This window comes from Ascaphus truei, unplaced genomic scaffold (assembly GCF_040206685.1).
Source record: "Ascaphus truei isolate aAscTru1 unplaced genomic scaffold, aAscTru1.hap1 HAP1_SCAFFOLD_576, whole genome shotgun sequence".
NCBI lineage: Eukaryota > Metazoa > Chordata > Amphibia > Anura > Ascaphidae > Ascaphus > Ascaphus truei.
Window position 1 is genome coordinate 36804 of NW_027456908.1, and position 26024 is coordinate 62827.

Below are 26024 nucleotides of genomic sequence, written 5' to 3' on the forward strand. Positions count from 1 at the left end.
ATGGATAAGCCCATATTAAGGCATCACGTGACCGGAGCCGTCACTGACTGGGTATATGCAAAGATGCAGGGAGATGCAAAGAAAGGGAGGGAGAGAGACAGGGAGAAGATGGGAAACGGAGGGAGGCACGGATGGCGGGCCTCTCTCTTTCACTGGTGCATGCAAGGAGCTGGTCCCAACATCCACAAAGTGTGTGTGTATTATTGGTTGTGTTTTATGGCGGTAGGAGGATAGTGTGTATATTGTGTGTGTGTGGGAGTATTATATTGTGTGTAGGGTATTATAGTGTGTACACTGCCGACACGTTTAAATCGAGCAGGGCTAGTTCCGCAAGCCGGGGGATGCCCCGGCTTGCTAGCCCCACTCCCTCGGCGTGCCGCGCGTCATCGATGCGCGGTCACGCGTCATCGGGTGTCAGCGCCCCCTGCACGCGCGTCCAGGGCTCCCCGAGGGAGCCCTGGTTTCCCGAGATCGCGGGACGGCGGCAGGGGGTTCCGGGGGACCCGGCGGACCCGGCAGCGGTAGGGAGAGCGCCCCGATCGGAGGGCGCTCTTCCGCTGCTTCGGCGCGCGCCCGGCACCCTCCGTCGCGCGCCAGGTTACTGCTGCGGCAGAGAACGGGCAAATGCTCGAATAAACTCTGCCGCAGCAGTATATTATGTTGAGGTGCAGAGGAGAGTATTAGATTGGGTATCTTGTGTTAGGGGGTATTGTGTATATTGTGTTTAAGACTATAATATTATTGGGGAGATTATTATTGAGGAGGTATTAAAGTGTGTATTGTGGGGAGTATTAGTGTATGTATTATTTGTGGGTGACAGATGCTGTGGGTAGGCCAAGAGTACGGGCCAGACTAAGGTGGAGACTTTCTGTACTCTGCATACAGGACTCTACATGCACTGCAGAGGTGAAATTCCCCCAACTCCAATTTGCTACACTCTCCAAGAGAGAATATTGTGATCAGAGGTGGAAGATGAGCAGGGTCACTGCCCAGGGAGTAGCCTGTCAGGGGGCATGGAAATCTCTTTTGGTGCGTATGTTGCCACGTGGCATTGATTGACCGGTCAATTAGCACTGCTTCCTATCACAGTGACATGATCCGGTGCTGTGATCGGTTGCAGCGCTGACCAAGGTGTGTTAGTGCAGCAATTTACAGGGAGGGAACAGAGGTTGTGGGTGACAGATGCTGGGGGTAGGCCAAGAGTACGGGCCAGAGCAAGGTGGAGATATTCTGTACTCTGCATGCCCATCCTGCATGCCCAGGACTCTGCATGCATGCCAGTGGCTGTGGGGTGTGTGTGTGTAGGTATGCCAAGTGTCAGTGTGCATAAGTAAGTGTGCTGTGTGTGTAAGTAAGTTTGCCTGTGTGGCAGGAGGTGTAGGGGGGTGGGGGGCGGGGGGCGGTTCAGCTGGAGGACTTTACCCAGCACAAAAGCACATAGATGCCTCTGATTATATCACCCCAAATGCTGATAATATCCTGCTGTAGATGCACTTTACAGAAGATGATACAGATGTCATCAGTGTTTGGTGGGTTCATTAAATCAATCCATCATATAATAGCCACACTGTGCATATGATGTACTGAATCAGTAACACCAATCACAGGAAGACATCTCCATGGTAGGGGTAGTGTTGAAGTTAACAAAATATGTCCAGCACTGTGGTGTGGAGCCCATACATAATAATTGTGCACATTACCAGAACAACATACTGTCAACTGCATGATCATTTTGCTGCTTGTAGTGTATACTCTTGTCCTGTGCAGTGTTGTAGTAGATCCGTCTCTTCGGTGTTCACTGCAATAAAAGTAAGACATTGCATTAAGATTACAGAAGTTTGGGGGCTGAAATCCCACTATGCTAATGACAGTTTCCCTTTGCATAAGATTCTTGTGATTATATCTCAATGATGATCAATAACAACTACATCATAACACAGCTGCTCTATACAGAATATGTATTTGCCATCAATGGTCATGGAGGCAATATGTCACACAATGTACATATATAGCAAGGATTATTTCTTCCTCTGGTGTATTATGATGGGAGGGTGAGATTCTGCATTATCAGCATCAGTAAATCTGTAGGAAACTGAGTGATATTCTATTTTTTAATGCAATATTAGGGTAAAATAAAGCTTGCTGTATCTATAGCCATGCTCTACCCATGATGTGCTGAATCAATGACTGCAGAGCGATTTAGAGTGGTAAACATAACTTGAACTCATCTCTGAATAGAGGGTAGCACAGTAGTGCAGAGTAGAAGGTGAATGTATCTCAAATGGAAACCCTTAGCAGCTGTGTGGGGAGTAGACAGTACAGACTGACCAAGTAAATAGTAAAAAGTAGTAACTTCAACATTACTTGGTTTTGTTCTCCACTCCTGTTTTTCTGTTCTTTAAATCACTAATACTGATGCCATATGTAACCTGTACTGAGAGTTATATACTCTACTGGCCTAGATCAAATTAAATGATGCAAACAGGATTCCTCCCACTCAAGATTCATATGATTGCACCACCTCAACCTTTCATAACAATAACATAGAACTGCAGCAGTGCGCTACTGCACATGTTCTTGTTATGAATGGTAGTAGATGTGGTCCTTGGGTCAGTACTTCATACTGTAGCCACACTCTATTCATGATGTATTGAATCAACAAAAATCTGCATGGTACAGATCACAGGAAGGGGTGGAGTAGAGGTGAATATGTCCAATGCGAAACCCTTAGCAGCCGGATTTTTTGGAGTCAATAAAACGACAAATACTAAATGAGAAATATACACATTGCTTATCTGTCTCTGTGTAGTCATTTTCCTCCTCTTCAACTGTCCTTCAATTTTCTATTTTGCAAGAAAATGAACACATGGCTTCAATATTCACTTCTGTTCTGCAGTCTTTCCTCTTGAAATAAAAAAGTTAAGCATTGCATTATTATTATTATAATTATTATTGACGATACATACAATGAACCTTGCTCCAAACCATGTGATACAAAGCAAATCCACCTCCCTCCCACAGCTGTGCTCCTTCTAGAGCTTCTACCACACAAGTTATTCATGTCAGTGAAACTGTACTGCAGTCCCGGTCTGCACACAATCTACTGAATCAATGACATCACACTGTGTCACACTATGTCATGCTAACGACAGGAAACAATCTTTGTATATATAATAATAATAATAATAATAATAATAATAAAAAAAAAAAGACAGGACAGACACTCCTACATTGCAATCAATAGAAAATAACTGGGACAGGCACTTCAAGGATGCATACGGTCCCGGATAAACTGTAGCTACCTATACACGTGTGCCTTGTCTCTAGACTCTGCATATATCTCTATTTATATACCACCCATTGTGTACTCAGCGCTTTACAAGAGAGACCAAAAAGTACAGGAAATTATTATACGATAAGTTCAACAAACAAAAACAGACAATAGGAAAGTAAATCCCTGTCCTGGGTAGTTTACAATCTAAGAGAAATGTAAGGAGACTTACAGAGAGACAACAGGTGGGGGAACAAGTGCAGTAGATGACAATGCTTGTCCTTAATGGTGGGTACTTGTAGTATAAAGCACTTCTTGGGAACAATAGTTAGTGACTGAATGAGTGACAGTAGCAACGAGTAAAAGCTATTGAAATGCTTCATTTAAGTTGTGAATTTTAAGGTTGGCATATACTGAGTGTGTGTGAGTTTCACAGGTAAATTGATGGGAAAGGGTTTCAGGCAAGAGAGCGAGTGCGCAGTAGAGGTGTAAGAAGTATAATGGAGACAGTTATTAGTAGAGCTTAGGAGACGAGGAAGGGCATAACGAGACCAAAGATGATATGTAGGAAGGGGCAGATGAATAGAGAATAGTGTTGGACTGGGTCCTCAACTATAAAAAAAAATGGGTAACGGGTACCCGGCCAAAATGAAAGGTTCTACCCGGTCAGGTACACGGTTTGGCACTTACCTTCTGGGTGGCGGTGACATCTAGGATCAGCAGCAGTCCTGTGACGGTGGCAGCATCTGTGGTGTCTTCAGCCAGCAGGGGAGCTGCAGGCTCACAGACACAGCTTACCTGCTTCGGTGCTGTGGAAGTGATTCCTGCAGCTCCCCCCGCCAGGTGAAGACACCTCTGATGCTGCCACCATCAGAGGACTGCTGCTGCTGATCCTAGATGTCTTAGGAAAGGTAAGTATAAAAGATTATTTCCAGCTGCCCTGACATTACCCGACGCCGGGTATTACCCGGCCAAGTCCATTTCTCAGTGGCCGGTTTCGAGTAATATCCGGGTAGCTGGAAATGTGTCGGGTAACGCCGGGTACTCGGTACACCACTAATAGAGAACCTTAACAAAAAGGTAAGGAGGAGAACTTTGTAGGTGATCTGAAACTTGATGGGAAGCAAGGAGAGGGATTTAAGGAGGAGGAGGAGATGAGCAGATACGGTTGTGGGAGAAAGGGAAATTATTCAAGCAGCAGAGTTTTGGATAGATTGCAAATGAGAAAGTTGTGAAGCAGGGAGCCCTGTTAGCAGTATGTTAACCCATACGATAAGGGCATGCATTGGCGTTTTAGCAGTAGATTGACAGAGAAAAGGGCAAATCTTGGAAATATTACAGAGAAAGAATCAACAAACTTTAGCCAGTGTCGTGAATGAAGATGGAAAGGGAAGAGTCAAATGTTACTCCTAGGCAATGTGCTTTCATGACAGGATGATGGTAGTACTGTTTACTGCGATGGAGAAAGGTGATATTAGGCCAGATTTAGGGGGAAATATGAGGAGCTCAGTTTTAGACATTAGGTTTAAGGCAGAAGAGTGTCATCCATGGAGGATATAGCCAGGAGGCAACCCGAAACTAGGGACTAAATTGCAGGAGTGACGGTAGGGTGGATAGGTGTGTGTATCATCTGCATAGAGATGATATCAAGGGCCAAAATAGTTGATAAGGTCAACTAGTGATAGTATGTAGTGAGAGAGGTCCCAGAACAGAGTCCTGAGGTATACCAACAGACAAAACAACAGGAGACAAAGACACGTTAGCAACAGAGATGGAGAATGTGTGATGGAGAAGTATGATGAAAACAAGGATATAAGTTTGCTGCGGATATGAAGAAAGAGTTTAGAATATGAATGAGAAGAGTGATTGACAGTATCAAAAGCAGAAGAGAGATCAAGCAGGATTAGTAAGTAAGATGGACCTTGGGAATTTTCTTTATGTACATAATTGGTTACATTGGGAAAAGCAGATTGTGAAGGGCCCAGAAGAGCATGTGATTTAAGAATGTTGATCAAACGGGAGATCACAAGACGTTCTAGCAATTAGGAGGCAAATGGTAGGAAGGATACAGGGCGATAGTTAGAAATTCACACAAGGTCAAGGTTATTTTTGAGAATAGGGTTCACCACTGCATGCTTAAAAGGAAGAGTTGAAAGAGCCAAAGGATATGGAGGAATTGAAGATGTGGGTGAGAGTGAGAATATAGGATTGAGAGGGCATGTGGTAGAGGGAGAAGAGAAGATCAGGTTCCAGCTTTGTGACAGGAGAAAAGGAGTCAAGAGTGCAATGAGATCTAGATAGAAAAAGAGAGAGGGGGAAGGGAGAGAATGAATCTACTTGTGGATGGCATCCACCTTGCCTCAAGTGAGCAAAGGCTTGAGGAGAAATAAAGGATGGATGTTAAGTGGGAGGAGAAAGTCAATGGTGGGACTCAAATACATAGAAGACAGTGTGAATGAAATTGGAGCGTTGATGAGTGAGGGAAAAGTAGTGTTTGACCTTAAAAAAATGAGCAGAGAACAGGACAAAGGTTTAGTGTAGAAAATCAGACTGTGAGATTTCCTCCATAGGTGTTAAGAGCAGCAGTGTGATGTGATGAAGTGTGATGAGAGCGTGCTTGTGAATTTAACCAATGCATGGGTTAGGCTGCGTCTATAGTAAGCACGCAACAGAAGGCAAAGTTAGCGCATGCCTGTCGCTCCAGCAATCCCTGCACTGAGGTCCGAGGCGACGGGGAGGCCCTGCATCGCTTGCACGCACTGTGGACGACCAAGCGTGTGCCCATGATAATCACGGCCTTAGAGGGATGAGTGTGACAGAGCCTAGAAGGGGCATATAGATGATGGAGGAGGGAGGAGGAGGAGATGCTAGCATTGTAAAAGTTAACAAGATAGTTAGTTTAAGCAGAAAGTGAGGAGAGGTTAGAGATAAGGGTAGATGTCAGAGGAGAGAGTTCAATTAAGCTGAGGTATCGAGTAGGACAGGGGTGAGGGGAATGAGAGGTGGTGGATGATGAGAGCAGAAGAGGTCATGTACAAATAGACCATGTTAGTCGTAGAGCAGACATTCCAGAGGGCACGTGAGAAGGGAAGAGAAAAGTGAGACAAGGAATGTGGATTACATTAGATGGGTTACTACGCTTAGCAGGGAGGTGGAGAGAGAGGCAAGAGGCAGAGGGTGATGTAGGGGTAGAGGAAGAGATGTTGCATGTACCTTGTCAGAACATTAAAGAACGTCAATTCACACTGGTGCAGAGTTGAGGATGAAATGCTAAATCCAGTTCACGTCCAATTCAATTTTAACAGAACTTTTTCATTCTTCATTACTGCAAAAAAAAAAGTAAAAAACAATGCATTACTATTTTCAAAATGGATTGAATTCCCCCAACAATGACTATGTGTTACCAATATATCCCTCTCAGTCCCACTGCAGCACATACTGTACCAGTGTGAAAGTAAGAAGGTACACAGTACCGGTAAAATAATACGTGCCGGTACTATGCACCATATGAATTATAAGAGGATGTAAATCTCCCAGTCTCTCTCCATATCCGCAACAGAGCGGGCTCCGGTCAGTGGCATGGATGCCCATATATGGATATGCTCATATTTGGGCATCCCATGTCACTGACCGGAGCCGGCTCTGAGTATAGGGATATATGCGGAGATGCAGAGGTGCAAGGAAATGGGAGGAGGCACGGTGAGAAACAGGGAGAGACCACAGGAAGATAGAGGGCAACAACTTCCACAAGGTACTTGTATGGGTATAATTGTTTGTATTTTGTGCAGAGGGGGTAATTTCAGATAAAATACAATTCTCCACCCTCTACGAAACAATTCCACTTTGTTCAGTAAGCCAGAAAGTCTTGGTCCCATGTGGACTAAATTTAATGCAAATAAGGTCCTTAATACACAAGTAAAGAATAAAGTTACTTATTCTCTACTGTAAGAAGTGCCACATTGCCCACTATTTGGGTCCTGTGCCCAGATTGTGACCATGCATGGCAGAGGTGAGATTCCCCCAACTCCAATTTGCTACACTCTCCAAGAGAGATAATTGTGATCAGAGGTGGAACTAGGGGAGGGTGTGAGCAGGGTCACTGCCCAGGGAGTAACCTGACTGGGGGCACGGAAATCTCATTTAGTGCATATGTTGCGGCACTGCATTGATTGACCGGTCAATCTGCACTGCTGCCTGTCACAGTGACATCCTGATCGGGCACTGTGATCAGCTATAGCACTGACCCAGGTGAGATAGTTCAGCACTTTACAAGGAGGGAACAGATGTTGTGGGTGACAGATGCTGGGGGTAGGTCAAGACTGTTGGCCAGAGTAACGTGGAGACTTACTGCACTCTGCATGCCCATCCTCTCCCTGACATCAGGGGAAGGAAGTGGCCCTGGGGTGTGTGTAGGTATGCCAGATGTCAGTGTATGCATAAGTAAGTATGCCTGTGTAGTGGGAGGTGTAGGGGCGTTAAGCTGGAGGACTTAAAACAGGCACAAAAGTACATAGATACCTCTGATTATACCGCACCAAATGCTGATAATATCATGCTGTAGCTGCACTTTACAGAAGATGATGCAGATGTCATCATTGGTTGTTGGGTTCATTAAATCAATCCATCATATCATAACCACACTGTGCATATGATGTACTGAATCAGTAACACCAGGAAGACATCTCCATGTTAGGAGTAGAGTTGAAGTTAACAGAATATGTCCAGCACTGTGGTGTGTAGCCCATAAATAATAATTGTGCACATTACCAGAACAACATACTGTCAACTGCAAGATCATTTTGCTGCTTGTAGTGTATGCTCATCCTGTACAGTGTTGTAGTAGATCCGTCTCTTCAGTGTTCACTGCAACAAAAGTAAGACATTGCATTAATATTACAGACGTTTGGGGGCTGAAATCTCACTTCGCTGCGGACAATTTCCCTTTGCATAAGATTCTTGTGATTATGTCAATGATGATCAATAACTGCATCATAACACAGCCGCTCTATACAGAAGATGTACTTGCTCTCAATGGTCATGGAGGTAATACGTCACACAATGTACAGATATAGCAAGGATTATTTCTCCCACTGGTGCATTATGGCATTATGATGGGAAATGTTGTGAGATTCTGCATTATCAGCATCACTGAATCTTTTGGAAATTAAGTGATATTCTATGTTTTAATGCAATATTATGGATGATCAGCCGGTAAAATAATAATAGCTTGCTGTATCTGTAGCCATGCTCTACCCATGATGTGCTGAATCAATGACTGCAGAGAGATTCAGAGTGGTAAACATGACTGGAACGCATCTCTGAATAATGGGCAGCAAAGCAGTGCAGAATAGGAGGTGAAAGTATTTAAAATGGAAGACCCTTAGCAGCTGTGTGGGGAGTAGACAGTACAGACTGACCAAGTAAATGGTAAAAGGAGTAACTTCAACATTACTTGGCTTTGTTCTCCACATTGAAGCTTTCCTCCTCTTTAAATCACTAATACTGATGCCATGTGTAACCTGTACTGAGAGTTATATAATCTACTGGCCTAGATGAAACCATATGATGCAAACAGGTTCCATCCCACTCCAGATTCATAGAATTGAACCACCTCAACCTTTCATAACAATCACATAGAACTGCAGCTGTGCGCTACTGCACATGTTCTTGTTATGAATGGTAGTAGATGTGGTCCTTGGGTCTTTACTTCATACTGTAGCCACCCTCTACTCATGATGTATTGAATCAACGAAAACTTGCATGGTTCAGATCACAGGAAGGGGTAGAGTAGAGATGAAAATATTCAATGTGAAACCCGTAGCAGCCGGATTGTGTGGAGTCAATAAAACGACAAATACTAAATGGTAAATGAGAAATATACACATTGCTTATCTGTCTCTGTGTAGTAATTTTCCTTCTCTTCAACTGTCCTTCAAATTTTCTCTTTTGCAAGAAAAGGAACACATGGCTTCAATATTCACTTCTGTTCTGCAGTCATCCCTCCTGAAATAAAAGTTAAGCATTGCATTGTTATTATGATAATACATACAATAAACCTTGCTCCAAACCATTTAATGCAAAGCAAATCCACCTCCAACCCACAGCTGTGCTCCTTCTAGAGCATGCATGTCAAACTCCAGTCATCGAGGGTCCCAAACAGGCCAGGTTTTCAGTAGGGATATCCTGAAAACCTGGCCTGTTTGCTGCCCTCGAGGACTGGAGTTTGACATCCTTGTTCTTGAGCTTCTACCACGCAAGTCATCCATGTGAGTGACACTGTACCACAGTCCTGGTCTGCACACAATCTACTGAATCAATGACATCACACTGTAAAGGCAATCTACAAGATGTATTAGTTGTCCACACTTCCGAAATGTTACTCTTATGTCCAAATCACTTATTCCCATGACCTGATATTTGTATTTGTTATTTATAGGATTGTCACAAAGAGTTGATGAGGTCACCAAATGATAGTATGTAGAGAGAAAGAGAGATCTCAGAACAGAGCCCTGATGTATACCCACAGACAGATCAATAGAAGACGAAGACATGTTAGCAACAGAGATGGAGAATGTGTGACAGGAAAGTTATGATGAAAACCAGGATAGAACTGTGTTACGGATACCAAGAGAGAGTTTAGAATATGAAGGAGGAGAGTGATTGAGAGCATCAAACGCAGCAGATAGATCAAGTAGGATTAGTAGGGAAAAGTGACCTTGGGAATTTGCTTTAAGCACAGTCTGTAGAACGAGCTGTACGAAAGGCAGGTTGTAAAGGATCCAGGAGGGCATGTGATTTAAGAATGTTGACATTCTAGCAATTAGGAGACAAACAGCAGGAGGGATACAGGGCGGTAGTTAGTAAGGCACATAGGGTGTAGGTTGTTTCTGAGAAAAGGGTGACCACTACAGGCTTAAAGTAAGAGGGTAAAGAGCCAGAGAATAGGGAGGAATTGAAGATGTGGGTGAGAGTGGGGACTAAGATGCAGTAAGGTGTGAGGGGATACGATCTAGAGGGCATGTGGTAGAGGGAGAAGAGAAGATGATTAGCTTCCAGCTCTGTAAGAGAAGAAAAAGAGTCAAATGCAGAAGGAGAATTAGGTAGAAGGAGAGAAGGGGAAAGGGACAGAAGGAATCTCCTTGTGGGTGGCATCCACCTTGCCTCTGAAGTAGTCAAATGCTTGAGGAGAAGTGAAGGAAGGATGGCAAGTGTGAGGAGAAGGTTAGTGGAGGGAGTCAAATACAGGGAAAAAAAGACAGCGTAAATTAAATTTGAGTGTTGATGAATGTGAAAAAAAAGTAGTGTGGTTTGGCCCAAGAGAGCAGCTTTATACAGGACTGGAGACATTTTTACTGTAGAAAAATCAAATATCAATTGTGTGATTTCCTTCATAGGCATTAAGAACAGCGAGTGGAAGTGTGATGAACATGTTTGGGAATTTAGCCAAGGGTGTGGGGCTAGAGGGACAAGTGTGTCAGAGCCTAGAGGGGGCATATAGATAGGAGGATAGCATTGTAAGAGTTAATAAGATTGTTAGTTTAAGCAGAAAGAGAGAGAGAGCAGAGAGGTTAGAGTAGATGTCAGAGGAGAGTTTAATTAAGCAGAGGAAAATCAGTGGGACAGGTAAGATGGGGTGAGGGGAATGACTGATTGTAAATGATGAGAGCAGAAGAGGTCATGTACAACTAGAGCCTTGTTAGTCAGAGAACGGGCATTCCAGATGGCATAGGAGAAGGGAAGAGAAAAGTAAGGAAAGGAATGTGGATTACATTAGATAGGTTAACACTCTTAGCAGGGAGGCAGAGGCAGGGAGGCCCGATGTGTATATGAGCAGGTTCAAGATTATAAGAGATATCCCACACATCAGCAAACATAGAAGGAGACACAGAGATAGGTGTAGAGAGAGACAGAGATAGCTCTATGTAGAGAGAGAGGGACGTAGAGAGAATGAGACAGATAGGCGCAGAGAGAGGGGGCGCAGAGAGAGGAGGCGCCAAAAGAGGGGGCGCAGAGAGAGAGGGGGCGCAGAGAGAGGGGGCACAGAGAATAGGATATTAAAGAGTGCTTTTCATTGAGCAGTGCAGAAATAGCTGCAATAGAGGTCTGTACAAATGGTGCAGTGTGTAGACACATGCAAAGGTAGGGGAAGGAAAGAGGAGAACATGTGGATAAAAGCAGGAGTGTGGAAGTTAGAGAAATTAGAAAAGTTTAACAGAGGAGTGAGGAAACAGCAAGCAGAAAGAACAAGAGAGAGGTTACATTGGGATGACGTTCTGTGGTAAAGAGAAAATGCTAGGAGAGAGCTTTCAAATATTAGAGGACATGAATTGAGGCAGCAAATGTATAAATCAAAACCTGAGGGGGAGGTATAGCACGAAAGCTTGCACAGCAGATTATAGTCTTAATGTTGCGTGTACCTGTCAGGTTCAGGTTATTCAAGAAGTTAAATTCTCACAAGTGCAGAGTTCATGATGAAATGCTGAATCTAGTTCCCCTCCAATTTAATTTTAATATAACTTTTCCATTCTTCATTACTGCAAAAAGCAAACAAAACAAAACCACATTGCATTACTATTTTCAAAATGGATTGAATGGAATATTCAACAGTGACTGTGTGATGCCAATATTCCCCACTCACTCGTAGTGAAGCACATATTGTACTAGTGTTGAAAGTAGGCCGGTAGAGTCAGGTACGCAGTACTGATAAAACAATAAGTGCCCGTCGTAAGTACCAGCTCCGCAACAGTGCGGGCATCACATTAGTGACGTGGATGAACATATATGGATAAGCCCATATTAAGGCATCACGTGACCAGAGCCGTCACTGACTGGGTATACGTAAAGACGCAGGGAGATGCAAGGAAAGGGAGGGAGAGAGACAGGGAGAAGATGTGAAACGGAGGAAGGCACGGATGGAGAGAGGGCGTTCTTCCGAGCTTCTGCGGGCCTCTCTCTTTCACTGGTGCATGCCGGGAGCTGGTCCCAACATCCACAAAGTATGTGTGTATTATTGGTTGTATTTTATGGGGGTAGGAGGGTAGTGTGTATATTGTGTGTGTGGGAGTATTATATTGTGTGTAGAGGTGCAGAGGAGAGTACTAGATTGTGTATCTTGTGTAAGGGTGTTGTGTATATTGTGTTTGGAGCTATAATATTATTGGGGAGATTAGTATTGAGGAGGTATTATAGTGTGTATTGTGGGGAGTATTAGTGTGTGTATTGTTTGTGGGTGACAGATGCTGGGGGTATGCAGCAATCCCTGCACTGAGGTCCGAGGCGGCTCTGCATCGCTCGCACACACTGTGGACGACCAAGCATGTGCCCATGATAATCATGGCCTTAGAGGGATGAGTGTGTCAGAGCCTAGAAGGGGCATATATATGATGGAGGAGGGAGGAGGAGGAGGGAGGAGGAGGAGGGAGGAGGAGGAGGGAGGAGGAGGAGATGATAGCATTGTAAAAGTTAACAAGATAGTTAGTTTAAGCAGAAAGTGAGGAGAGGTTAGAGATAAGGGTAGATGTCAGAGGAGAGAGTTCAATTAAGCTGAGGTATCGAGTAGGACAGGGGTGAGGGGAATGAGAGGTGGTGGATGATGAGAGCAGAAGAGGTCATGTACAAATAGACCTTGTTAGTCAGAGAGCAGACATTCCAGAGGGCACGTGAGAAGTGAAGAGTAAAGTGAGACATGGAATGTGGATTACATTAGATGGGTTAATACGCTTAGCAGGGAGGTGGAGAGAGAGAGGCAAGAGGCAGAGAGTGGTGCAGGGGTTGAGGAAGAGATGTTGCATGTACCTTATCAGAACATTAAAGAACATCAATTCACACTGGTGCAGAGTTGATGATGAATCCAGTTCACCTCCAATTCAATTTTAACAGAAATTTTTCATTCTTCATTACTGAAAAAAAAGAAAAGTAAAAAACATTGCATTACTATTTTCAAAATGGATTGAGTTCCCCCAACAATGACTATGTGTTACCAATATATCCCTCTCAGTCCCACTGCAGCATATACTGTACCAGTGTGAAAGTAGGAAGGTACACAGTACCGGTAAAACAATACGTGCCGGTACTATGCACCATATGAATTATAAGGGGATGTAAATCTCCCAGTCTCTCTCCATATCCGCAACAGAGCGGGCTCCGGTCAGTGGCATGGATGCCCATATATGGGTATGCTCATATTTGGGCATCCCATGTCACTGACCGGAGCCGGCTCTGAGTATAGGGATATATGCGGAGACGCAGAGGTGCAAGGAAATGGGAGGAGGCACGGTGAGAAACAGGGAGAGACCACAGGAAGATAGAGGGCAACAACTTCCACAAGGTACTTGTATGGGTATACACTGGCGACACAGTTTATTACACTGCGGCCAGATCCGCAAGCCGGGAGATTTCCCGGCTTGCTAGTGGCCGCCCCTCGGCGTGCCGCGCGTCATAGACGCGCGGTCACGCGTCTTCGGGAGCGTGCGCCCCCTGCACGCGCGTCCAGGGGCTCCCCGAGGGAGCCCTGGTGTCCCGCGATCGCGGGACAGCGGCAGGGGGTTCCGGGGGACCCGGCGGACCCGGCAGCGGTAGGGAGAGCGCCCCGATCGGAGGGCGCTCTTCCGCTGCTTCGGCGCGCGCCCGTCACTCTCGGGCGCGCGCCAGGCTACTGCTGCGGCACAGAACGGGCAAATGCTCGAATAAACTGTTCCGCAGCAGTAATTGTTTGTATTTTGTGCAGAGGGGGTAATTTCAGATAAAATACAATTCTCCACCCTCTACGAAACAATTCCACTTTGTTCAGTAAGCCAGAAAGTCTTGGTCCCATGTGGACTGAATTTAATGCAAATAAGGTCCTTAATACACAAGTAAAGAATATAGTTACTTATTCTCTACTGTAAGAAGTGCCACATTGCCCACTATTTGGGTCCTGTGCCCAGATTGTGACCATGCATGGCAGAGGTGAGATTCCCCCAACTCCAATTTGCTACACTCTCCAAGAGAGATAATTGTGATCAGAGGTGGAACTAGGGGAGTGGATGAGCAGGGTCGCTGCCCAGGGAGTAACCTGACTGGGGGCACGGAAATCTCATTTAGTGCATATGTTGCGGCACTGCATTGATTGACCGGTCAATCTGCACTGCTGCCTGTCACAGTGACATCATGATCGGGCTCTGTGATCAGCTATAGCACTGACCCAGGTGAGATAGTTCAGCACTTTACAAGGAGGGAACAGATGATGTGGGTGACAGATGCTGGGGGTAGGCCAAGACTGTTGGCCAGAGTAATGTGGAGACTTACTGCACTCTGCATGCCCATCCTCTCCCTGACATCAGGGGAAGGAAGTGGCCCTGGGGTGTGTGTAGGTATGCCAGATGACAGTGTATGCATAAGTAAGTATGCCTGTGTAGTGGGAGGTGTAGGGGCGTTAATCTGGAGGACTTAAACCAGGCACAAAAGCACATAGATACCTCTGATTATACCGCACCAAATGCTGATAATATCATGCTGTAGCTGCACTTTACAGAAGATGATGCAGATGTCATCAGTTGTTGGTGGGTTCATTAAATCAATCCATCATATCATAGCCACATTGTGCATATGATGTACTGAATCAGTAACACCAGGAAGACATCTCCATGTTAGGGGTAGAGTTGAAGTTAACAGAATATGTCCAGCACTGTGGTGTGTAGCCCATAAATAATAATTGTGCACATTACCAGAACAACATACTGTCAACTGCAAGATCATTTTGCTGCTTGTAGTGTATGCTCGTCCTGTGCAGTGTTGTAGTAGATCCATCTCTTCAGTGTTCACTGCAACAAAAGTAAGACATTGCATTAATATTACAGACGTTTGGGGGCTGAAATCTCACTTCGCTGCGGACAATTTCCCTTTGCATAAGATTCTTGTGATTATGTCAATGATGATCAATAACTACATCATAACACAGCCGCTCTATACAGAAGATGTACTTGCTATCAATGGTCATGGAGGTAATACGTCACACAATGTACAGATATAGCAAGGATTATTTCTTCCTCTTGTGCATTATGGCATTATGATGGGAAATGTTGTGAGATTCTGCATTATCAGCATCACTGAATCTTTTGGAAATTAAGTGATATTCTATGTTTTAATGCAATATTATGGATGATCAGCCGGTAAAATAATAATAGCTTGCTGTATCTGTAGCCATGCTCTACCCATGATGTGCTGAATCAATGACTGCAGAGAGATTCAGAGTGGTAAACATGACTGGAACGCATCTCTGAATAATGGGCAGCAAAGCAGTGCAGAATAGGAGGTGAAAGTATTTAAAATGGAAGACCCTTAGCAGCTGTGTGGGGAGTAGACAGTACAGACTGACCAAGTAAATGGTAAAAGGAGTAACTTCAACATTACTTGGCTTTGTTCTCCACATTGAAGCTTTCCTCCTCTTTAAATCACTAATACTGATGCCATGTGTAACCTGTACTGAGAGTTATATAATCTACTGGCCTAGATGAAACCATATGATGCAAACAGGTTCCATCCCACTCGATTCATAGAATTGAACCACCTCAACCTTTCATAACAATCACATAGAACTGCAGCAGTGCGCTACTGCACATGTTCTTGTTATGAATGGTAGTAGATGTGGTCCTTGGGTCAAAACTTCATACAGCAGCCACACTCTACTCATGATGTATTGAATCAACAAAAACCTGCATGGTACAGATCACAGGAAGGGTAGAGTAGAGGTGAATATGTCCAATGCGAAACCCTTAGCAGCTGGATTGTGTGGAGTCAATAAAACGACAAATACTAAATGAGAAATATACACATTGCTTATCTGTCTCTGTGTAGTCATTTTCCTCCTCTTCAACTGTCCTTCAAAATTTCTCTTCTGCCAGAAAAGAAACACATGGCTTCAATATTCACTGTTCTTCCCTCCTGAAATAAAAGTTAAGCATTGCATGGTTATGATCATACATACAATTAACCTTGCGCCAAACTACGTGATCCAAAGTAAATCCACCTCCCTCCCACAGCTGTGTTCCTTCTAGAGCTTCTACCACACAAGTCATTAATGTTCGTGACACTGTACTGCAGTCACAGTCTGCACACAAAGTACTGAATCAATTACATCACCCTGAAAAGGCAGTCTACATGATGCAATAGTTATCCATAATAACTCTGTCATGCAAATGACAGGAAAACCTATATGTATATCATTAGGGGAGAGGGGAAAAAAATAAATAAAAAATAAGTGCGACAAATTAAAACAGACAATAGGAAAGTAAATCCTTGCCCTGGGAACTTTACAATCTAAGAGAAATGTTAGAAGACTTAAAGAGAGGCAGCAGTTGGGGGAAGAAGTGCAGTAGATAACACTGCTTGTCCTTAATGGTGGGTACTTTTAGTAGAAAGCACTTCTTGGGAACAATAGTTGTTAGCAGTGACTGTGGGTGTGGGACAGTAGCCACGAGTCAAAGTTTTTGAAATTCTTGATTTAAGTCGTGAATTTTAAGATTGGTAAGGAGGAGAACTTTGTAGGTGATACAAAAACTTGATGGGATGCCAGGACAGGGATTTAAGGAGATGAGCAGAGACTGTTGTGGGAGAAAGTGAGATTATTCAAGCAGCAGAGTTTTGCATAGGAGAAAGTTGTGAATCAGGGAGGCCTGTTAATAGTATTTTAAAATAACCCATAGGATAACAGTATACATTGGAGTTTTAGCAGTAGGTTGAGAGGGGAAAGGGAAGATCTTGGTAATATTACAGAGAAAGAGGATCCAAACTTTACCCATAGCCATGCATGTGAATGGAGATGGAATTGAAGAGCCAAATGTTACTCCTAGGCAACATGTTTGATGACAAGATAGATGGTAGTACTGTTTACTGTGATGGAGAAAGGGGATAATATGAGCCCAGTTTTAGACATTAAGTTTAAGGCAGTGGAGTGCCATCCATGAGCATATAGCCAGGAGGCAACCCAAGAGTAGGGACTGGATTGCAGGAGTGAGGGCAGGGGTGGATAGATTTGTGTGTGTATCATCCGCATAGAGATTATATCTAAGGCCAAAAGAGTTGATGAGGTCACCAAATGATAGTATGTAGAGAGAAAGAGAGATCTCAGAACAGAGCCCTGATGTATACCCACAGACAGATCAATAGAAGACGAAGACATGTTAGCAACAGAGATGGAGAATGTGTGACAGGAAAGTTATGATGAAAACCAGGATAGAACTGTGTTACGGATACCAAGAGAGAGTTTAGAATATGAAGGAGGAGAGTGATTGAGAGCATCAAACGCAGCAGATAGATCAAGTAGGATTAGTAGGGAAAAGTGACCTTGGGAATTTGCTTTAAGCACAGTCTGTAGAACGAGCTGTACGAAAGGCAGGTTGTAAAGGATCCAGGAGGGCATGTGATTTAAGAATGTTGACATTCTAGCAATTAGGAGACAAACAGCAGGAGGGATATAGGGCGGTAGTTAGTAAGGCACATAGGGTGTAGGTTGTTTCTGAGAAAAGGGTGACCACTACAGGCTTAAAGTAAGAGGGTAAAGAGCCAGAGAATAGGGAGGACTTGAAGATGTGGGTGAGAGTGGGGACTAAGAGATGCAGTAAGGTGTGAGGGGATACGATCTAGAGGGCATGTGGTAGAGGGAGAAGAGAAGATGATTAGCTTCCAGCTCTGTAAGAGAAGAAAAGGAGTCAAATGCAGAAGGAGAATTAGGTAGAAGGAGAGAAGGGGGAAGGGACAGAAGGAATCTCCTTGTGGGTGGCATCCACCTTGCCTCTGAAGTAGTCAAATGCTTGAGGAGAAGTGAAGGAAGGATGGCAAGTGTGAGGAGAAGGTTAGTGGAGGGAGTCAAATACAGGGAAAAAAAGACAGCGTAAATTAAATTTGAGTGTTGATGAATGTGGAAAAAAAAGTAGTGTGGTTTGGCTCCAGAGAGCAGCTTTATACAGGACTGGAGACATTTTTACTGTAGAAAAATCAAACATCAAGTGTGAGATTTCCTTCATAGGCATTAAGAACAGCGAGTGGAAGTGTGATGAACATGTTTGGGAATTTAGCCAAGGGTGTGGGTTAGAGGGACGAGTGTGTCAGAGCCTAGAAGGGGCATATAGATAGGAGGATAGCATTGTAAGAGTTAATAATTTAATAGCATTGTAAGAGTTAGTTTAAGTGGAAAGAGAGAGAGAGCAGAGAGGTTAGAGTAGATGTCAGAGGAGAGTTTAATTAAGCAGAGGAAAATCAGTGGGACAGGTAAGATGGGGTGAGGGGAATGACTGATTGTGAATGATGAGAGCAGAAGAGGTCATGTACAACTAGAGCCTGTTTAGTAAGAGAAAGGACATTCCAGAGGGCATAGGAGAAGGGGAGAGAAAAGTAAGGAAAGGAATGTGGATTACATTAGATAGGTTAACACTCTTAGCAGGGAGGCAGAGGCAGGGAGACCCGATGTGTATATGAGCAGGTTCAAGATTATAAGAGATATCCCACACATCAGCAAACATAGAAGGAGACACAGAGATAGGTGTAGAGAGAGACAGAGATAGCTCTATGTAGAGAGAGAGTGACGTAGAGAGAATGAGACAGATAGGCGCAGAGAGAGGGGGCGCAGAAAGAGGGGGCGCAGAGAAAGAGGGGGCAGAGAAAGAGGGGGCAGAGAATAGGATGTACAGGAGTGCTTTTCATTGAGCAGTGCAGAAATAGCTGCAATAGAGGTCTGTACAAATGGTGCAGTGTGTAGACACATGCAAAGGTAGGGAAATGAATTGAGGGAGCAAATGTATAAATCTAAACCGGAGGGGGAGGTATAGCACAAAAGCTTGCACAGCAGATTATAGTCTTAAAGTTGTGTGTACCTGTCAGGGCATTGAAGAAGGTAAATTCTCACAAGTGCAGAGTTCATGATGAAATGCTGAATCCGTTCCCCTCCAATTTAATTTTAATATAACTTTTCCATTCCTCATTACTGCAAAAAGCAAACAAAACAACACAACATTGCATTACTATTTTCAAAATCAATTGAATGGCATATTCAACAGTGACTGTGTGATGCCAATATTCCCCACTCACTCGTAGTGAAGCACATATTGTACTAGTGTTGAAAGTAGGCCGGTAGAGTCAGGTACGCAGTACTGATAAAACAATAAGTGCCCGTCGTAAGTACCAGCTCCGCAACAGTGCGGGCATCACATTAGTGACGTGGATGAACATATATGGATAAGCCCATATTAAGGCATCACGTGACCAGAGCCGTCACTGACTGGGTATACGTAAAGACGCAGGGAGATGCAAGGAAAGGGAGGGAGAGAGACAGGGAGAAGATGGGAAATGGAGGGAGGCACGGATGGAGAGAGGGAGTTCTTCCGAGCTTCTGCGGGCCTCTCTCTTTCACTGGTGCATGCCGGGAGCTGGTCCCAATATCCACAAAGTGTGTGTGTATTATTGGTTGTATTTTATGGGGGTAGGAGGGTAGTGTGTATATTGTGTGTGTGGGAATATTATATTGTGTGTAGAGGTGCAGAGGAGAGTACTAGATTGTGTATCTTGTGTAAGGGTGTTGTGTATATTGTGTTTGGAGCTATAATATTATTGGGGAGATTAGTATTGAGGAGGTATTATAGTGTGTATTGTGGGGAGTATTAGTGTGTGTATTGTTTGTGGGTGACAGATGCTGGGGGTATGCAGCAATCCCTGCACTGATGTCCGAGGCGGCTCTGCATCGCTCGCACGCACTGTGGACGACCAAGGATGTGCCCATGATAATCATGGCCTTAGAGGGATGAGTGTGTCAGAGCCTAGAAGGGGCATATATATGATGGAGGAGGGAGGAGGAGGGAGGAGGAGGAGATGATAGCATTGTAAAAGTTAACAAGATAGTTAGTTTAAGCAGAAAGTGAGGAGAGGTTAGAGATAAGGGTAGATGTCAGAGGAGAGAGTTCAATTAAGCTGAGGTATCGAGTAGGAAAGGGGTGAGGGGAATGCGAGGTGGTGGATGATGAGAGCAGAAGAGGTCATGTACAAATAGACCTTGTTAGTCAGAGAGCAGACATTCCAGAGGGCACGTGAGAAGTGAAGAGTAAAGTGAGACATGGAATGTGGATTACATTAGATGGGTTAATACGCTTAGCAGGGAGGTGGAGAGAGAGAGGCAAGAGGCAGAGAGTGGTGTAGGGGTTGAGGAAGAGATGTTGCATGTACCTTATCAGAACATTAAAGAACATCAATTCACACTGGTGCAGAGTTGATGATGAATCCAGTTCACCTCCAATTCAATTTTAACAGAACTTTTTCATTCTTCATTACTGCAAAAAAAAGTAAAAAACATTGCATTACTATTTTCAAAATGGATTGAATTCCCCCAACAATGACTATGTATATCCCTCTCAGTCCCACTGCAGCACATACTGTACCAGTGTGAAAGTAGGAAGGTACACAGTACCGGTAAAACAATACGTGCCAGTTCTATGCACCATATGAATTATAAGGGGATGTAAATCTCCCAGTCTCTCTCCATATCCGCAACAGAGCGGGCTCCGGTCAGTGGCATGGATGCCCATATATGGATATGCTCATATTTGGGCATCCCATGTCACTGACCGGAGCCGGCTCTGAGTATAGGGATTTATGCGGAGATGCAGAGGTGCAAGGAAATGGGAGGAGGCATGGTGAGAAACAGGGAGAGACCACAGGAAGATAGAGGGCAACAACTTCCACAAGGTACGTGTATGTGTATAATTGTTTGTATTTTGTGCAGAGGGGGTAATTTCAGATAAAATACAATTCTCCACCCTCTACGAAACAATTCCACTTTGTTCAGTAAGCCAGAAAGTCTTGGTCCCATGGGGACTGAATTTTAATGCAAATAAGGTCCTTAATACACAATTAAAGAATATAGTTACTTATTCTCTACTGTAAGAAGTGCCACATTGCCCACTATTTGGGTCCTGTGCCCAGATTGTGATCATGCATGGCAGAGGGGAGATTCCCCCAACTCCAATTTGCTACACTCTCCAAGAGAGATAATTGTGATCAGAGGTGGAACTAGGGGAGGGGGTGAGCAGGGTCGCTGCCCAGGGAGTAACCCGACTGGGGGCACGGAAATCTCATTTGGTGCATATGTTGCGGCACTGCATTGATTGACCGGTCAATCTGCACTGCTGCCTGTCACAGTGACATCATGATCGGGCACTGTGATCAGCTATAGCACTGACCCAGGTGAGATAGTTCAGCACATTACAAGGAGGGAACAGATGTTGTGGGTGACAGATGCTGGAGGTAGGCCAAGACTGTTGGCCAGAGTAACGTGGAGACTTACTGCACTCTGCATGCCCATCCTCTCCCTGACATCAGGGGAAGGAAGTGGCCCTGGGGTGTGTGTAGGTATACCAGATGTCAGTGTATGCATAAGTAAGTATGCCTGTGTAGTGGGAGGTGTAGGGGCGTTAAGCTGGAGGACTTAAACCAGGCACAAAAGCACATAGATACCTCTGATTATACCGCACCAAATGCTGATAATATCATGCTGTAGCAGCACTTTACAGAAGATGATGCAGATGTCATCAGTCGTTGGTGGGTTCATTAAATCAATCCATCATATAATAACCACACTGTGCATATGATGTACTGAATCAGTAACACCAGGAAGACATCTCCATGTTAGGGGTAGAGTTGAAGTTAACAGAATATGTCCAGCACTGTGGTGTGTAGCCCATAAATAATAATTGTGCACATTACCAGAACAACATACTGTCAACTGCAAGATCATTTTGCTGCTTGTAGTGTATGCTCGTCCTGTGCAGTGTTGTAGTAGATCCGTCTCTTCAGTGTTCACTGCAACAAAAGTAAGACATTGCATTAATATTACAGACGTTTGGGGGCTGAAATCTCACTTCGCTGCGGACAATTTCCCTTTGCATAAGATTCTTGTGATTATGTCAATGATGATCAATAACTACATCATAACACAGCCGCTCTATACAGAAGATGTACTTGCTCTCAATGGTCATGGAGGTAATACGTCACACAATGTACAGATATAGCAAGGATTATTTCTTCCTCTGGTGCATTATGGCATTATGATGGGAAATGTTGAGATTCTGCATTATCAGCATCACTGAATCTTTTGGAAATTAAGTGATATTCTATGTTTTAATGCAATATTATGGATGATCAGCCAGTAAAATAATAAAAGCTTGCTGTATCTGTAGCCATGCTCTACCCATGATGTGCTGAATCAATGACTGCAGAGAGATTCAGAGTGGTAAACATGACTGGAACGCATCTCTGAATAATGGGCAGCAAAGCAGTGCAGAATAGGAGGTGAAAGTATTTAAAATGGAAGACCCTTAGCAGCTGTGTGGGGATTAGACCGTACAGACTGACCAAGTAAATGGTAAAAGGAGTAACTTCAACATTACTTGGCTTTGTTCTCCACATTGAAGCTTTCCTCCTCTTTACATCACTAATACTGATGCCATGTGTAACCTGTACTGAGAGTTATATAATCTACTGGCCTAGATGAAACCATGTGATGCAAACAGGATCCATCCCACTCCAGATTCATAGAATTGAACCACCTCAGCTTTCATAACAATCACATAGAACTGCAGCTGTGCGCTACTGCACATGTTCTTGTTATGAATGGTAGTAGATGTGGTCCATGGGTCTTTACTTCATACTGTAGCCACACTCTACTCATGATGTATTGAATCAATGAAAACTTGCATGGTTCAGATCACATGAAGGGCTAGAGTAGAGATGAAAATGTTCAATGTGAAACCCATAGCAGCCGGATTGTGTGGAGTCAATAAAACGACAAATACTAAATGGTAAATGAGAAATATACACATTGCTTATCTGTCTCTGTGTAGTAATTTTCCTTCTCTTCAACTGTCCTTCAAATTTTCTCTTTTGCAAGAAAAGGAACACATGGCTTCAATATTCACTTCTGTTCTGCAGTCATCCCTCCTGAAATAAAAGTTAAACATTGCATTGTTATTATGATAATACATACAATAAACCTTGCTCCAAACCATTTGATGCAAAGCAAATCCACCTCCCACCCACAGCTGTGCTCTTTCTAGAGCATGCATGTCAAACTCCAGTCCTCGAGGGTTCCAAACAGGCCAGGTTTTCAGTAGGGATATCCTGAAAACCTGGCCTGTTTGCTGCCCTCGAGGACTGGAGTTTGACATCCTTGTTCTTGAGCTTCTACCACGCAAGTCATCCATGTGAGTGACACTGTACTGCAGTCCTGGTCTGCACACAATCTACTGAATCAATGACATCACACTGTAAAGGCAATCTACAAGATGTATTAGTTGTCCACACTTCCGAAATGTTACTTTTATGTCCAAATCACTTATTCCCATGACCTGATATTTGTATTTGTCATTTATAGGATTGTCACATGTATTACTACTGTGAAACACTATGTACATTAATAGTGCTATATAAATAAATACATACACATTTATATATATAATAATAATAATAATAACAGCATGTTCTTTTATAGCGCTGCTAGTTTTACGTAGCGCTTTACAGAGACATTTTGCAGACACAAGTCCCTGCCCCATAGAGCTTACAATCTATGACATTGGTGCCTGAGGCACAGAGGATATGAAGTGACTTGCCCAAGGTCACACACACACACATAAATATATACATATATACACACACACAATATATATATATATATATATATATATATATATATATATATATATATATATATATATATATATATATATAAATATACATATAAATATATACATATAATTATATACATACATATATACACGCATATATACATGCATATAAATATAAACACACACACACACACACACACATATATATGAAAACTAACACAGAAAAAAAGAATCCCCTGAATAGCACTCTAACATACACAAATTGTATCAAAAAAGGTTTATTAATCACATATACATAAATGGTTAAAATGAGGAGCAGTGGTGACCTACAAAGCTGTTATAAACTGAACCTTAAGGTGTGGGGAAAAATGCTACACTGCAGTAATAAGTTCAAAGTGTGTAAATAAAGTGTAGAGGCAAGAAATACTTGCATCAGAACACTCAGACCGGCCGGTCAAGTACTACCTAAGTTGAAGACCCCTGTGTGAAGTGCTTGTATGAAACTAGTATGTAACTAACAAGCAAGGAAATTAATAAGTTAATTATATAAGTTAGTAATATGATCCAAGCCTATAGATATGACACACACAGATGAGCAAAAAATTGGCAGATATAACTAACAAGCCAAAATAGGTAGCACAAGTACTTAGACCAGTCCTGAGTGTACAGCAAAGTGTCCAGCAGAGTGATAGCAGATATCACCAGCTTAACTGCTCGTAGGTACAGGGAGAGTGAGTCTCAGCACATGCTCCCAGGGTTGCTTGGAGCACAGACTGCAAGATTCAGCGGAGCGAAGGAGAAACAGCTGAGATCACCACCACATCCTAGATGAGACAGACAAGCCCTGACTTGCTTGTTTCACCGCCTGCTTTGTCCGGGGGCTTAACATAAAGACAGTTGATAGATGTATTTGAAGTTGCATATTCTGTGCCGTGGATTAATCAGTATACTGAAAGCAACTGAAGATGGTACAGTAGCTGTGATAGGTTGGCCTCATAGCTCCTCCTTCAATGGAGGAATCGTCTCACAGAGCACTTAACTCCCTAAATGCCCAAAGAAAAAAGTAAGCATGCAGTACTTAAAGTGAAAGTAAAATGAGAAATGAAATAAACACACACATTGAAAAATCACTCACCCGACTGAGAGCGCCTTCTACAGAGCGCTGTACCACTGCTCAGCTAGCAGCTAAAACTGTCTCATTTTCCCACCATTGAAGTTTACACATGTCCACGCCCCACTCTAACAAGACGCTGTGTACGGAAGCTAGCAGGAGACAAACTAGTGAGAGAAGGCGTAGCTGCTAGCCACACTCCACGAGGTGCATTGTGGGAAATGTAGTTCTTTGCCTGCTAGCTTCTCTGACTGGTTACTGATCACGTGATGTCACTAGGGGCGGGATTAGTGTGTTGCAATGTAACGGCCCGGCTGTATGATTGTCACAGAAGGGGGGAGCCTGAGAATGTCACGGATTTAATTACACATGTAATGATGTAATAACACAGCCATGAACTAAGCCAGTATACTTATGGTCATGTGATTTTTACAATGCTTTTATTAACATTATTGTGTAGATTTGGGCTGAATTAAACTTGTATGGGATTGTCACTTTAATATCACAGTACCACTACTGTTTAACACTTATAATGACCTCCTGATTACAGATTATTAGGGACAGACTTAAAAAGGCCTGTGTAAATATTTATTATAGAGTGGCCTCTTTACTTTATAATATCAGGGAGTATCAGACAGGCCTGTGTTTATTTTTAATATACATTAGGGTGACCTGACTCCAGATTATTGGCCTTTCCCTCTGACAAATGCATATTTTCCTATACTGTGTTAATTTTGTTAGAACAAAATAAATATTCATGCGCTAAATGACAGTACCAGTGTGAGTCCCAATAAGAAGTGACAGGTTCCTGTACTAGGGCCTGTCCCTGTGACCACCCACCCTCACTAGTGGGAAGTCAGGGCCTCAACTCTAGCCTGGGGATTTCTGGCCTAGGGCAGAATCTCGCAGCTCTCTGCCCACCTTCTTTCCCCCTCTGTCCCCTAAGTCTCACTCACTCATGTGCTTCCCAGTCTGCTTCCTGACTGCACGAAACAATGTA

The 26024-nt window shown here is 43.6% G+C and overlaps 1 long non-coding RNA gene across 9 annotated transcripts in view; it reads right to left on the reverse strand.

The window, feature by feature from the left end:
- Window positions 1-25401, reverse strand: part of LOC142485379 (uncharacterized) — a 32917-nt gene extending 7516 nt beyond the window's left edge. For 2 of the 9 annotated variants that reach the window (XR_012798422.1, XR_012798424.1), the window contains exons 1-14: window positions 25049-25401; window positions 24560-24956; window positions 23111-23230; window positions 21998-22093; window positions 20462-20565; window positions 19120-19229; window positions 16083-16192; window positions 14977-15072; window positions 13067-13170; window positions 9155-9274; window positions 8039-8134; window positions 6485-6596; window positions 2785-2904; window positions 1701-1798 (exon numbers count right to left, since the gene is read on the reverse strand). This is a non-coding gene — a long non-coding RNA (uncharacterized LOC142485379). Of the gene's footprint in view, window positions 1-1700; window positions 1799-2784; window positions 2905-6484; window positions 6597-8038; window positions 8135-9154; window positions 9275-13066; window positions 13171-14976; window positions 15073-16082; window positions 16193-19119; window positions 19230-20461; window positions 20566-21997; window positions 22094-23110; window positions 23231-24534; window positions 24957-25048 lie in introns of all 9 variants that reach the window. The other 7 variants (XR_012798425.1, XR_012798420.1, XR_012798419.1 and 4 more) reach the window with 7 other exon arrangements.
- Between the last annotated feature and the right edge of the window lie 623 nt (window positions 25402-26024).